This window comes from Corvus moneduloides, chromosome 1 (assembly GCF_009650955.1).
Source record: "Corvus moneduloides isolate bCorMon1 chromosome 1, bCorMon1.pri, whole genome shotgun sequence".
Taxonomy (NCBI): Eukaryota; Metazoa; Chordata; class Aves; order Passeriformes; family Corvidae; genus Corvus; species Corvus moneduloides.
In genome coordinates, this window is record NC_045476.1 from 62,909,390 (window position 1) to 62,924,734 (window position 15,345).

General features: G+C 40.8%; 1 protein-coding gene and 1 pseudogene across 3 annotated transcripts in view; both read right to left on the reverse strand.

Moving 5' to 3' along the window:
- Positions 1–15,345, reverse strand: part of CDK14 (cyclin dependent kinase 14) — a 320,374-nt gene that overhangs the window by 254,160 nt on the left and 50,869 nt on the right. The window lies entirely within an intron of this gene.
- Positions 4,640–7,382, reverse strand: LOC116445658 (annotated as a pseudogene).

Genomic DNA, 15,345 nt, shown 5'->3' on the forward strand with positions numbered 1-15,345 from the left:
AAAGGCAAGCCAGAGAAACAGGGAACTGGATTCCAGAAGCAAACAAGGTGTCAGGCCAAGGCACAGAGACTGAAAGCAAGACAAATAGCCTACAAAGTTATAGAATCACAGAATATTCTGAGTCGGAAAGGACCCACAAGGATCACTGAAGTCCAGCTCCTGACCCTGCACAGGACCATCCCCAAGAATCACACCACGTGTCTGACAGTGTTGTCCAAATGCTTCTTGAACTTTTCCAGGCTTGATGCTGTGGCCACTTCCCTGGGGACCCTGTTCTAGTGTCCAACCACCCTCTGGCTGAAGAACCTTTTCTTCAACCTAAACCACTCCAACACAGCTTAATGCCCTTCCTTTGGGTCCTGTCACTTCCTTTGGGTCATGAGAGAGAAAAGATCAGCACCTGACTCTCTGCTTCCCCTTGTGAGGAAGTTGTAGACTGTCATGAGGTCTCCCCTCAGTCTCTTCTCCAGGCTGAACAGACCAAGCAACCTCAACCACTCCTCATACGGCTTCCCCCTAGGTTCTTCACCATCTCTATGGTTCTCCTTTAGACATTCTCTAGTACCTTTATATCCTTCTTATACTGTGGCACCCAAAACTGCCCCCAGCACTCAAGGTGAGGCTGCCCCAGTGCAGAGCAGAGCTGGACAATCCCCTCCCTTGCCCAGCTGGTGATGCTGTGCCTGATGCCCCCCAGGACACGGCTGGCCCTCCTGGCTGCCAGGGCACTGCTGATTCATGTTCAATTTGCCATCGACCAGGATCCCCAGGTCCCTTTCTGCAGGGCTGCTTTCCAGTCATTCTCCAGTCTGTCCATACTTGATTGACCCACTCAAGGTGCAAAACCTGGCACTCCCCCTTGTTAAACATACAGTTGGTTATTGCCAAGGTGTCTTAATTTGTCTAAATCTCTCTCTGCAGGGCCTCTCTATAGTGAAATACAACTTACAGAAACCTTCCATATTTAAAAGTTAATTATTTTTACTTCATCGAAAAAATTGGAAAAAAAAATTCATTTATTGCATTAAAGCCCTTCTCGTTGCCTTTGTCTCTGACCTTCCTCAAAAGATCCAATTCCAAGTGGGTTTTGGCTTTTGTAAGTGCATACTTGGAAGATGTATCTGTATTCCTTCCCAGTTACTTGTTCTCAAATCCATCTTCTATATAATTCCTTTTTAATTTTGAGTCTTGTTAGGAAGCCTTTGTTCATCCATGCAGGCTTCCCAGCATTTTTGCTTGACTCCCTACTATTCTTATCCCCCTCCTTCTCCTGTGCTAGCCCCACCCCTTGCCCTACTCCGAACCCCATCTGCAGACTGTGGTTGAACATAACTTGGCTAGAGCACAAATATGTGCTCTGCTGCTGCCCATGGTACAACAGAGAGGACTGGGAAACCTGGCTGGAAGGCAAATGCTATCTAGAATTAAGAATGGAATTGATGGAACACACAAAGACCCCTGTAAGCATGGGACTGGTTTGTTTTCCAGGGGGGCGGGAGAGTAACCAACCTCAAAAATAGTTTCAATACAATAACTAAAAAAAAAGTCAAATAACTATGGAGTTGGATTCAGAATTTAAAACTCTCCATGGAAGCCAGCTGCAAATACAAGTTTCATATTATCAGTACTTTAAGTCCTGCCAACACTTTCATCCCAGGGCAGACTGCAAAATGCTATGTGGCACTTGGGAACAGTTCTTCACATATAAGGAGGTGTCTTTGGAGATTTTCAAGACAAAGGCAAATTGCTACACTTAAAAAAGAGAGATTACACAATGTCATAGCTCTGATGTACCATTAATTAAAAATGCAAACCATCATTTATTAATATGGCATAGCAAAAAAATGCCAGTAGCTACCTTTGTTCTGTGTGGTCTTACTACACACTAATAAAATGAACTTGTAAGTACTGTCCTATTTTCATTAGTCAATGATTACATTGAATCATCTGAGAGGAGAGGAAACGGAGCAAGGGAGAAAGGCAGCTAACATTTCCCTCCTCTCCAAGAAGTAATAACCAAATGCAGTAATTAGTAAAAGTTTCATACATCCATACGAGCCCATTTTCTCCTCATAGAAGAAAATGCATGGCTAAGGAGAACCACTGCTTCTCAACACAAACATTTCCATTTTGACAACTGCAGACTGAATATACAAGCAAAAAATAAACACTTTTGAAAATTTACTCACTTGTGAGAGTCATATAGACATCTAGCCAGACACTTCACAAGCCACAGATAATATTTCATGAAGAAATTGTTTAACAAGATGCTTAAGGAGTTGTGTCCAGAAACTCAGTCCTGGATGGGACACCTGTCCAAGTCCAGTTCAGATCCTTCCGATCACAGGTGATGATAAAACATAACCCCCTTCCCTAAATTGAGAAGTTTGAGTTTAGTTTGAGTTAGAATACAGAGAGTACAAGAAGACATGACCTTAATAAAACAATCCAGCAGCAATACAAATGTATTGAACGCAAAGAAAATAATTTTTATCTTAAGATGGCAAGTGAAGCAGTGGATAATATTGCACAACGGAATGCATGACAAGTTATTCAAAGTACAACATGCTGTTAAACTTGCTTTGCAATAACAATATTTAAACTATACCAGATGCATTATATGGTATGGTGGAATTTCATTTAAAAAGTCACTGTCTGAAATAAAATGCCATGCAACGTTGCCAATTAGCTTTGCAACTTTTAAGACCAAAAAAGAGATTTTGTGGGTTTAGGGACTGATTCCAGATAGAGTTTGCATTACAAAGAACATCGAAACTACAAACTCAAAGGGAACAACAGCAACATAGAGAATACTGTGTAATGATTTTAAACAAAGTACTTCAAATTGGTCCAGATATATTTTCAGCTCTGTCTTTGCGTATAACAGGTTAATTTAATTACTTTAGGCAATTATGCTCTTTCTGTGCCATAGGAAAACCTAACTCCAACATTCCTATCAGAGCCATATCTTCCAGTGAACACTAATACACTTACACTGAGCTGGTTTTATTTGTTATTGATACTTCTGTGTTCCTTGCTATGGTTGCAAAAATCTCATATAAATAAAACATTTCAGACTACAATATATTGGTGCAGTGTGTTCATGATAAGAACTTAAATTTTATTATTTTATCTTGATTTAGGATTTCCCTTTAGGAAAGTCAAATATTATTTTCTAAGCCTCCATTTTTTTCTTTGTTTTAAGGCCTTAGTTAAAGGTTTTGTACAAGCGCTATTCTAAAGAATTATGTTAACCTCTGATTATTAGTCCAAAGCACTTAAAGAAAGCACATGCAAAGGCCAGAGGCAATCAGATCTGCAGCATGATCAGCAGTTAATATACACAGATAGCAAGTGTAGAACTCAATCAAAATATGGAATTTTGTGGTAATTCTACTTTTAAGAAAGCAGATCTGTGGGGTTTCCCACTGGCAATCCAAAATGGGACTCCAGCATACCTCCACCTTCAATAATAAGGCATGCCTTGCTACATGAAAACAAATAAATAGTTTTCTCTCAGTCATGTCTCACTCATGCTTGCAAAAAAAATCACAACTATTAACACACAGACAGAATTCTGAGCTAGTGCTGTGTTCATGCCTTTATAATACATTAAAATAGCACTGAGAAAAAGGTCTATTTGGAAAGAATATGAAGCCTATACCAAGTGTCAGGTAAAATAACATGCATCTTGTTTGCCTAAATTCCTCATCCCCAACTTGCAAGACAGTAACTGATAGCAGCATTATTAATCTTCAATCATACAGTTACATGTGCTGTCAATATTAGTAACATTTCACTACTGAAATGAAGGTGACTTTGTAACACATAAATAAAATTCTAGGCAGAATTATGCACCATAATTCCCATGACTTTTGATGTACCTGTATATATATACAGTCTCAGTCTTAATATTACTAATACATTGTGTAAGAAGCACCACAACCTAGAATACCTAGGAAGACATTTAAATCAACATCACAGTCAATAATTGTTAAAGAACACCACAGAGAACTCAAACAGTGTAAAATTAAAACGTATGCTCTATGATTGGAAGATGATAACAATCAGCAAGATGACTTAGTGGAGTAGCTTTAATTAAACTAACCTATCTACTATGACAAACATACATAACAAAAAAACCACTGTGCTGGTTTGAAAGTAAACCAGCCGAAGAAATGAACCCCACACAAATACCTTGAAAGAGATTTCAGGTCGGAGTTACAATTTAATAGAAAGATTACAGTAAATGCAATGATACAGAAAACCTGGCTTAAACCCACAAAGCCAAAGTATAACCTGGCACCTTGTGGGTCAGGATGGTGGCTGCAGTCTGTTTAAGCGGTGGTCCTATGGAAAGTCTGGTCCTCTTGTGGAAGTTTGGGTCCTCCTCTGCATCTGTCCAGTCGTGGCAGCGGCAAGGAGAGACCGAAGCAGGACTGAGGAGGCAGGACCGGAGCTGGCCCACAAGAAGCAGCCAGGATATTGGCAGCGGCAGCGGCAGCAGCAGGAGGAAGCTCTTTCCTTCTGGGAGAAAGCTCTCTATATCACCATCCACCTCCTGTCCTCCAAAACCCATGCCGCTGTAATAGCAAATGCACCATGAGCAGGTAAATCCTACAGAGACCACTGAGGCAGCTGAGTCCAGCACACTCTAGAAGGTATTTTTAAGCTTGGCTCCCACAAGCACGAGAATCTCTCCAATCTCTTTTTGGCAATTCTCTATGTCCTTGGAGACATCACACCAGAGGTCTCCGAGGTGAGGTTTGGCATTCCCACAGCACTTCCTCACCTCTTCTTGTTGTTCCTCTGTGCTGTGCTGGATCTCAAATTTGTAGAAGAAAGCGCAGGCACCCCCCAGGTCAGTCTATCTTCACTGTCCAGTAGAACCACACTCTGGCCTTGGTTATTTTACACTCCCTCCAGAACAGCTTGGCCACAGCCAGCAGGACATGTGGGTCTTGTTCACACTTCCGAGAGCATTCACACTCCTGGTCTTCTGTTGTGGCCGCACTTCAAGGAAAATTGCTTCTGACCAGAGGATTCCTGAGTTGGGGCACTCTTGCAGTACCTTGGCCATCAGTGTGTTTGCAATGTTCTTCAGCCCAGATCTGTATTCCAACTGCACAAACTCCAACCAGAGATCTGGATTCTTTGGATTCTTCAGGCGAGACTTTTCCAAGATGGCTCTTGCTCTAGTCAACTGCCTGACCTTCTCCTCCAGCCTGGACAGTAAAAGCCACAGGGGTATGGAACTGGGGGCACTTCTTCAACCCTTGATTATAAGCCTCCTGTGCTTCCTCTACCAGCTCTTTTTGCTCCTCATTTTATCCTTTCATAATCCACAATTTGAGGAAGTCCTCATAGTGCTTCAAGCCTTCCTCACAGAGCTCCTGGACTGCAGTAATGTTCCCAAGCACCCATTCCAACTTCACAGGTTTCATGAAGACCCTTGCTGTGGGGGCACTGCTGTGAGCCTTTGCCAGCAGTCTCCTTGCTCTTTCATATTCACTGCTCTCTGACTCAAGCTTCATAGCAGCCAGCCAGATATCCTCACTGTTAGGGTTGCCCTGGAAAGCCAGGGCCAAGATGCTTCTGGCTGCTGGCACATCTCCCACTGGCCACTTAGATTTAGCTCCCATGAGCCACAGCACCTCTGCTTTGGGACGGTGAGCAACAGCTCTCTGCAAAAGAGCCTTCAAGGATTCTCTGGTTCCAGGGTTCTTCACAAAGTAGGCTGCTTTCAGCCACACACTCTTCTTGCTTGGGAAAACTTGCCAGACATAGACATAAATGGCTCGGGCACACTCCAGAGCACTATGAGCAACACAACTCTCTGCATCTTCCATCCAGTTGTGTTTCTGATCTTCTTCCTCGATCCCAATCCCAATCACAGCTTGCATGATTGCCTGGCATGTAGCCACACTTACAGCTTTACCACATTACTCAGCATCTTGTATCTGGTGCTCCCTGTTGAGTTTCACACTGTTAGACCTAAGAGATGTGATGTCTCTGTAAATTATTTTCTCCACCATCTGGGTGTTTCCATTGGCTTCCTCCAGTTTGGCAGCATTAATGCAGATGTGACAATCCATCAGGATACTCTCCTGGGCTTTGTTAAGGACTTTATGAGCATTTTAATATGTCTCCAGACTTCCCAGCACCAGCCACAGTTCAGCACTGGTTGGACAGCACTCCACAGCATGGCTCAGCATGACCCTGGCATCCTCAGGTTGCTCCAGCTCCATGGCTGCTTTCCACAAATGTAGCAAGTTTGGAACACGCTCAAGGGCTTTCCTAAGCACACGTTTCTTGGCATGGATATCCATCTCCTGGAGTAGCTCTGCTACTCTGATACAGATCCAGAAAGACCGTGGAAGGTTCCGGACAGCCTGGGCCACAACAGCCTTGGCTGCATCTCCAGGCTGTAGCCAAGCAGCTTCCAACCAAACATCTTCAGTTTTAGGGCACATCTCTGTTCCTTTCATGATGCGCTTTCGAGCCATCTGGAGTTTTCCAGTGACCTCCTCCAGTTGGGCTGATGCTATCCAGGCTGGTGGATGATGAGGATTGGTCTCTTGGACAGATTTAAGGAATAAACAGGCTTTTTTGATATCATCAGTATCTCCTCTGCATGTGGGAATCATGGAATTCAAGTCTGTCAAATATCCTTTTGGGTCCACTACAGTCTGGCCACTCACAGAGTCTGACATCTGGTTTAGCCTCATATCTATCAGGTGCTCCTGGCTTGGCCAATATTCCTCATATCCAATTCACCTGTCCCAAGAGTCATCAAGCCTGGTGTCATTCTTCCTGGGTATGGTGTATTCAATCCCCCTGGATATGGACTATTCAATCCACCAAACTGTGTCTGGTGTGGGTCCATGGAAGTATGATTCTCCCTGTAAATGCTGACTGTAAATGCTTTGCAAAGAAGCTGTCAGGGGCAGGAGTCAGCTTCTTGTTCCAAGGATTCCTCTGATGCTTGTTCCTGGCATCACCAACCTCTGGAATACTCAGCCACTCCTCCTCAGTAACCTCTGCTAACTTCCGTTTCAAGTCTGAGAACTGCTGCTGAGTTTTAGGTTGTTCCATATGGTATTTTCCTACTTCCTCTTTTTCTTTTTGTTCTCTTCTTTCTTTTCTGTGTTCATCCATCCTGTTATCCAAAGCTGCATCAATAGCATCTGCTTCCTCATCGTCTTTTTCATAGGGGCCACTTGAGAACAGGCTCCCAGCACAGCCATTGAACTCATCATAATTGGTATCATTCAAGTTCTCATCTTCATCATCCACTATCTGGTTCTGCTTCATCTGGTCCCCCACAGTTCTCTTCCCCAGCAGGGCGTCCACGGGGTCATTGGCATCACAGGGTCATTGGCATCACAGGCAGGGCTGATGTCAGAGCGCGTGGTGAAACCTGTGGCTCCGCGGCCCAGCCCTGGTATGGAGCCCAGCGGTGTGGGCACACCCAGGAACAGCCTTGTCTTGTGGCGGTGGTGTTCCAAGTCTCCAAAGCGCCCAGTTTATACATGGTCAGGTTCAGGCAGGAATGTCCAGTGCCTCCCCCAGAGTGGGGAATTTCACAATGGAATGATGTAATCCTGTGAGTCATAGGATATTTTTGGGAGTCCTTGATGGCCTAGGTCATTACAGCTGCCCAGTGGGGCTGTTGAGCCATTATGGCCCATTGGCAGAGATGACCCCCTTAGTCTGGGTGTAGTTATCATGTCTGAGTCAATTTGTGAGACAAAGAAACACTACCTTGCCATGCAGGGTTTGCCTCTTTCCCTTATCAAATACCCAGCTTGTAGCCTGAGGGTTGTGTGTGCACTGGGCAGCTGCTGCAAACAACCCACCATTAACAGTTCATCAGGAATAATGCAGATGGGAGTAGAATACATACTTTGGTTACACCTCACATTGTAACCCAGGACACCCACAGAGTGACAGTGCTCCTGTTTGCAATCCAAAAAACAATAAATAAAAAAAAAAAGCTAACCAGGAAAGGACTAATATTTCTGTGACACAGATTTTAATGATGAATACTAGAGACAGAGTTTACAAAAGTTTGCCTTTAGGGACAGTTATAAAGAATTAACAATAGCTTTTTAATATCTACCAGTATGAATCTCAGGGATGAATCCCTGAAAATGTTTCATTTTTGAGTTACATATATTGCTATGGCTGATCTCATAGAGTGACAAGGCTCAGGGATATCCTTTTTCAAAGTCATCCACAGTGTTTTAGCTAGAAGAAGAAAGCTTTCTATAAATGAATTAGAAATTAACACAAAACGGTGAGTTCGCCTTCATCTCTTTCTTAAGTTTAAATATATCAAAATGCTCATTTTCTTTGAAAGCACTGGATTTTAGCCTCCCTTCATTTTCACTTTGAGATACTCAGATGAGAGGCTTTGGTTTAGGGTCCATATTGGGACCAGTGTTATTTAATATCTTCACTAATGACATGGATGAAGGGATCAAGTGTACCCTCAGCAAATTTGCTCATGACACCAAGCTGAGTGGTGCAGTTGACACACCTGAAGGACGGAATGCCCTCCAGAGGAACCTGGACAAGCTTGAGAAGTGACCCATGGGAATCTCACGCAGTTTAACACAACCAAGTGCAAGGTGCTGCACCTGGGCTGGGATAAGGCCCAGTATCTATCCAGACTGGGGGATGAAGGGATGTGGAGCAGCCCTGCCCGGAAGGACCTGGGGTTGCTGGTGGATGAGGCTCAACATGACCCAGCCATGTGCACTCACAGCCCAGAGACCCAAACGTGTCCTGGGCTGCACCAAAAGCAGTGTGGGCAGCAGGGAAGGGGGGGGGATTCTGCCCCTCTGCTCTGTTCTGGTGAGAGAGACCCCACCTGGAGCATCGCATCCAGCTCTGGGGTCCCAGCACAGGAAAGACATGGACTGTGTCATTTCTGTTTAATGAGGCTTAATATTTAACATATTTATAAAAACAATATTTCTGCAATGACCTCATAGCAGCTATGGTTTTTGTTCTTCTTTCTTTCCCTATATGTTTCTGAAGGTTTTAGAGTACTGCTTAACACCTAATCTCTATCTTCACACTGTCATCCAATGACCCTACAATTCTTATCCAGAATAATGTAATTTGTTTAGGCTCACAATTACGCATGCATAGCTGCAGTTAAGTTCTTCATATGCATTGGTTCATCCATGCCAGTATGAAATACCCTTATCATTTCATCATCCAAATAGTCTATATTGCAAAATCCTTGGGCAACTTTTGGCAGTTCAAGTAAATAACTTTTTTTAATACATCAATTTTTCATCCCTCTTCCATGCCTTTCTCTCCTACCTGGAGGGTTAGTTGCCATTCCCCTTTAAGTCTCAAAAATGGGTATTTTACACATTCTGCATGGCATACACAGCACATGTGACATGTATAACAATCACGCAAATCATCATGACTGGAAATTCTGGTGATAGCAAAACACTAGGTTAGATGGTGGCATGACATGAGATTAAACAAGTGGCTGACAAACTGAATAGAAACACTCAAGTAACACCTGATTTAAGAATATTGTTGGTTCTCATGATAAAATATGAGGAGCAGCCGTGAGAATCATCTCTCCTCCTTCCAGCTCTATTTGTCTAGAAGGTGCACTACCTAATGGACAAGGGCTTCACTGCAGTCAACCATACTTTTGTTCTTTACTAATTAAATTGGCATAGAATGATGATCAGCAAAAAGGCACATCAAAGCTCAAACAGATGCAATGCTGGGTCAAGTGCTCACATGAAACAAGCACCAGAAGTGCAGGTATTGCACTAATATTTATCTGTTCTTTGGTTAAATACAAAGGGTTGGTTTTGACCTATGAAACCCTTTACCGTCTGGGTCATTACCCCCTTGCAGACTGCTTTTCTTGTCCTCTTTTATCTCAGTAATTCAGACAAGAGGGTTGCATTCACCTGGGCATTCTCACTGAAGGGCACTTCAGTCCAGAAGCTGATAAAGCTTTAATGCATGTTGAGCAGCTTATCTATTTTCCCAGGACTTCTTAGGTGAGAAATAGAAAGCATCTCAGGAGGAGTGAGCTGCTGAAGATAAAAAACTTCAGAAAGGACAAGAGAAAAAAACCCTCTTCCACATACTATTAAAAACACTTCTACCAAATGCAGTTAGTGGTACAGCTACTAGTAGCACAGCTACTGCAGCTTAAATGTTCACAGAACACCCATCCTCAGAGAGTATTTCACCTAAGTAGATCTTTTCCTCCCCAAACCATCTCTTTCCATACTTCTAGAGCTGAACCCCATTACAACATGTTCTAAAATAGACTCCCTATTGTCCTACAATCTTATTAAGTAGAAGAACATGGATTTTCATGTGATGGAGCACAGTGGCTACAGAGGGCTGGGACAGATTTATACATCAAGAGATTTATTCAAGAGCAAGTATGTGGCCTATAAAAAAAATTCAAGGGGCCTCCAAAGTTTTAATAATTTTTAAAAGAGAAATATACTCATTTCAGAGAGGGGAAAAGAATTTTCCTTACCTTGTTTCAGATTTTCATTAATTTCTTGAAAGGAAATTTTAAAGGAAATATGCTGTTTCAGTCTAACGAATTCAAATCCGAATGAAACTTCTTTTGGGTAAATAACATGGAAAAATACATTGATTAATTTATCTAGCTTATATCTATCTCTCTTGTATCAAGCTAAAGAATCCTATTACATTAGGAAAGAGAAAAAATTAATGTCTATGACAAAAAAGGGGAATGATTCCACAAAACTGACAGGTTGAAGGTTGTGAATGGACATCTTCTTCCACTTAAATCAATGCTACAGGATTTGCAGCACAATATTTCAAATCAAAAACTCCACAACACACTGAAAATTTAGTTTTACATGAGACCTCTCTGTAGTACTGGGGAGTGGGAGGAGTGTGCCTCCAAACAGTGAGAGAAATGTGGACAGAGATGGCCTCCAAAATGAGAGGCTCATCATCTTTCCAGGGATTGGAGTAAGGCTGACTGGCTGATATTTCCCTGCATCCTCCTTGTCGCTCCTTCCAAAGGTCTGGATGATGTTTGCTTTCTTCCAGTCTCTTGGACTGATTATCATGACCTTACAAAGATGATCATGACCAGCCTCCCTGTGGTGTCTACCAGCTCTCTCTTCCATTCATTGATGCACTAAACCCACTTGCAAAATCTTCTGGGGGAAAAAACAAACCTGGTACTATATTTAATTTCAGATTGATTTAGCAGATGATTACAATGAAGATTATTCTTACTGTACCATAAAACAAAGTCAAATCCCCTTAAAGCAATAACTCCCACAATTTTAAGATGTTTCATGACTATCTACATGCAGTTAAAATGATAATAATGTATTGTATCAGGTATTTTCTTAACAGAAATCTTACCTTTTTTCTAGAAAAGAACAATAAAATCTCAAAAATGAGACACGATCATCTATACGGTCCATGGATGAAACTATACAGCAGTGAACACACTTTCTTAGAAACTTCTTGTATGAAGTAGAGTCACTGATACCTGATTATTCTGTTGTTCTTCCAAATAGTAAGATGTCTTCTTAATTGATACTTAAAAATAAAATTAGCATTGCACTAGCACCTTAGTCATTAAATAGGTCTTCACTCTACTAGACTCATAATAGACAGAGAAGCAATTTTTTTGTTCACAAAACCCCCTACAGTATCAGGAGCAAAACAAAAGTTTTAACATAAAACCAATAGTGCATTTAATTACAAATGGTAAGTGGAAAAAGAGGTCTAGAACAGAAGAAGCATCAAAACATATAAATTATGATTCCCCTAGAGTGTTTCAAGGACCCACTGCAACCTAAAGTTTAACTGAGGAAAGATTTGAAGGCCTCAGAAATGTAAATGCTGCAGAACACTTCTTTTGAGGTACAATTTCCAACAGAAGTGAGAGAGCCTTTATGCATAAGGTACTTCAGCATAAAATTATGGCTGCTGTCTGACAAAATTTTAACAAAAATGACTGAAAAAATCCTTAAATGCTTTTAGAACTTATATTATTGAGGGCTTATATGTCAAATAGAATATCTGTCTGTTCTCAGAAAATGTTGCAGAAATAATTTAAAATGTAAAAAGACAGTACTAGCAGAAACAATTACTAAGGCAATGAAAATTCAGACAAGAAGAATTCAAACAAAGATTCCCCTGAAGCCACAGTGATAGAAAAAAAACAACAAAAGATCACTTTAAAATGTCTTATGGCTGCCTTTGAATTTCATATGCCACAGATCTGACACTTCCAAAATAAACAGTTTCTATTTGAAATGTTGCAATAAAAACACACATCTCCTACTCTATACTTATACCAGAGGTGTTTATATTCCTGGGGAGTCTCATTAACCTCGGTGCAACCAGTATGTTGAGAGATAAACACACAAAAGGCTGGTTGTTCTTTAACTACCCATGACAGCATGAACCACCAATTACAATACATGCACAGATGGCTAATTGGTTTTATCACAGTTTTCACAAGTCTAGGAAGAGGGACACCACCTTTCTCAATTTCTCTGAAGGTTAGTACCAGCAGCACAGAACCAATTCATGTGTTGGGACCCCTTGGGTCTTGTTGCCCTACTTGGTCAAACAAAAAATAAAGAATTGTATAGTAGTTTACATGATGTGCTCAATATCCCTGATTAAATTTTAAGTAAGTCTTCAGTACACACACTGATTTTATCTCAGTTGCTTATGAAATGGTAAGAAGATTGTCACATAAATGACAAATTCTAAACATTTCAGAACAAGAATGAAGTTTACAAGACTCACAATTAAGTTGTAAGTAAGTGCAAGAAACAGTCTTCAAGGTTAAAGGTAAATTTTAACAGGGCATTTTGGTTCAAATCTATTGCATGTAACATTGCTTCGTTCTCTAAAATACCTGGTGATACAGATCTCTGTCAGCTATACTGAGAGAGACTAGATCACAGGCTTCTGTCATTAATTTAAACAGCGACAGCAGTAACAGCTTCCATCCCAAAATCAGCTGTGTGTAAGTTCTGCATATCAGTGAGTTTCACATCTATTTGCTGAAACAAAATAGAGAGACTGAGGACTCCACAGAGAGATCTGAATTCCCAAAAGGACCTCAAAATATTAGAGATCATCTTCTCCCACAGTCCTAGACTCTGGCAAGGCACATTCTCCCTAAAACCTGCTTCTGATACTGCCTTTGCTCCTAGCCCTCCATACCCACTCTCATGCTTTTACCTCCATGCGTACTCATACACACCAATGTGCTTTCCCAACATCTTCCAATATCAAAGATATTTCCCAATATCTTTGAATCCTCCAAATTCCTTATTAAGCTCCTTTTTCTTGGAGAATATTTCACATTCTATCTTTCATATATTAGAAGCACTGAATATATTCAGGGGAAAAACAGTATCCTTGCCCTCACAGTCTCCAGGCACCTCAGGTTATTGCCTGAATCCTGAGGGGATATGTTGCAGGAGCAGTCTGATTCTGTCCCTTTCCAGATGGAAGTTCCTTCTTGTGCTTTAGCACATGCACAGGTAGGTTAGCACAGGTCCTATAAGGAATTGCAGTGTTCATTTACAATATGAAATCCTAGAAAATTTCAGTTATGCTTTAACAAGTCTCTAATATGCATTAATTAAGAGTATTTTCAGCATGCCAGTTTCAGGAAAAGCTGGATAAAATGACAAGAGCAGAAGAAAAATTGGTTTGGGAATAAAGTTTAGCCCTTGCCAAACTTTAAGGGTTTGAGAAATTGAGGATATGTCATTTCTAAAATTACAAATCATTCCTACACCTCCTTAACTTTCCTGAAAGTTGGCATCTGCAAAGTGATGCTGCAAACAGTCTGGCTTGCAGAATGCACGTGCTATCAAGTCAGGAGAATAGTTCTGTGACTCTGCCACTTCATTCCCCTAAAGCTCAACTTTTGAGAGGGCGGGGGGCAAGCTATCATGGAATATTAAGATGCATAATATGGCATAAACAGTAGCAAACAACACAGATCAAGTGTATCCCTGGGGTCACTTTTGAGAAATACTCATTTACATTTTTTAATTGCTGCTTTTCGTTTCAAACCCAGGTAATATAAACAACATTAAGCCTGCCCTTATCAAACAGCTGTTCTTTAAGCAAAATCTGAAGTAATAAAAATGAATACTAATTAGAGGTATGAACCCATTTCCATACAATGCACTAGGGAGCCTGTATATTAGTATTAGAACAAAACACCTAACAGCAGACTTCTAAAAATGCAAATAAAAACCAGACAAAATAAAAAAATCACTTTGTCATGTAAGCATATAGTTAAAAACTCGCAAACCTGGGTCTTCCTCTAGCAAAGGCCAATCCATGAAGATACAGGTAACAGAACAATTAGTACACACATAGTGTGAAAAAAAAAGACCACCACAAAATAAAGCCAACCCTCAAAAAACAATCAAAAAACCCTCAAAACAAACACACAAGAATTTGTATTTGAAGTGCTACACGCATTCCATGAATCACACATTACATATAACTGGCATACTTTAATTCATGTAAATCCTTTCTGAACTAACCCAGATGTTAATGTAAGTTTGGCATAAGTCCAACTAACATATTAATATGAAAAAAATTATGACTATTCCTCTTGTTCTTAAACAATTACATCTAGGGAAAAGGTAGGGTGGTGCACAGGTACCTGTTAATTTGCAGTGCAATATGTGGTTTTTCATAATAAAGTATCTTTAGAGCAGAACCAAGGATCAGAAAAAGGGCTTTTCCACAGACTGTCTCCTGAAGGCTTTTATACTTAAAACATCAGAAATGAAATGCTCTTTCACAAGAAGGTGCCAAACTTCGGTCTTGGCAAAGGTTCATTTCATTCTTTTGACCAAAAGGCTAAAAAAACCACACCAATCCAAAAAACACATTAGAAAGGATAAAATTTCTTTGTGCTATGGGAGCAAAGGAATGCAAGCAATACTGAATAGTTTTGTCTGACTTCATCTTTGTATTTTCAAGGCCATCCTCCCTAATACCCTAACATCTGAATATCTTCAAGACGTGCTAGGAAATCTATCTTCAAAATCCACTGAGAAAAATACTAATTTCCTTCTCTGTCAGATGGAAAATTAAGGCTCAGATGTTTAATAACTTGCCAAAAGCATCACAGCACTTTCTCTGCCAGAAGAAACAGTATTTGAATACAGGTTGGTTCTGAGGTTAAAAGTACTATGAAATCTAATGCATTCATTTAGTCCTGGCCTTTTATACACATTTTATTCTGCTATCATGTTGTCAAATTCCAATGAGAAGATTTCCTTCAATGTCACTTTA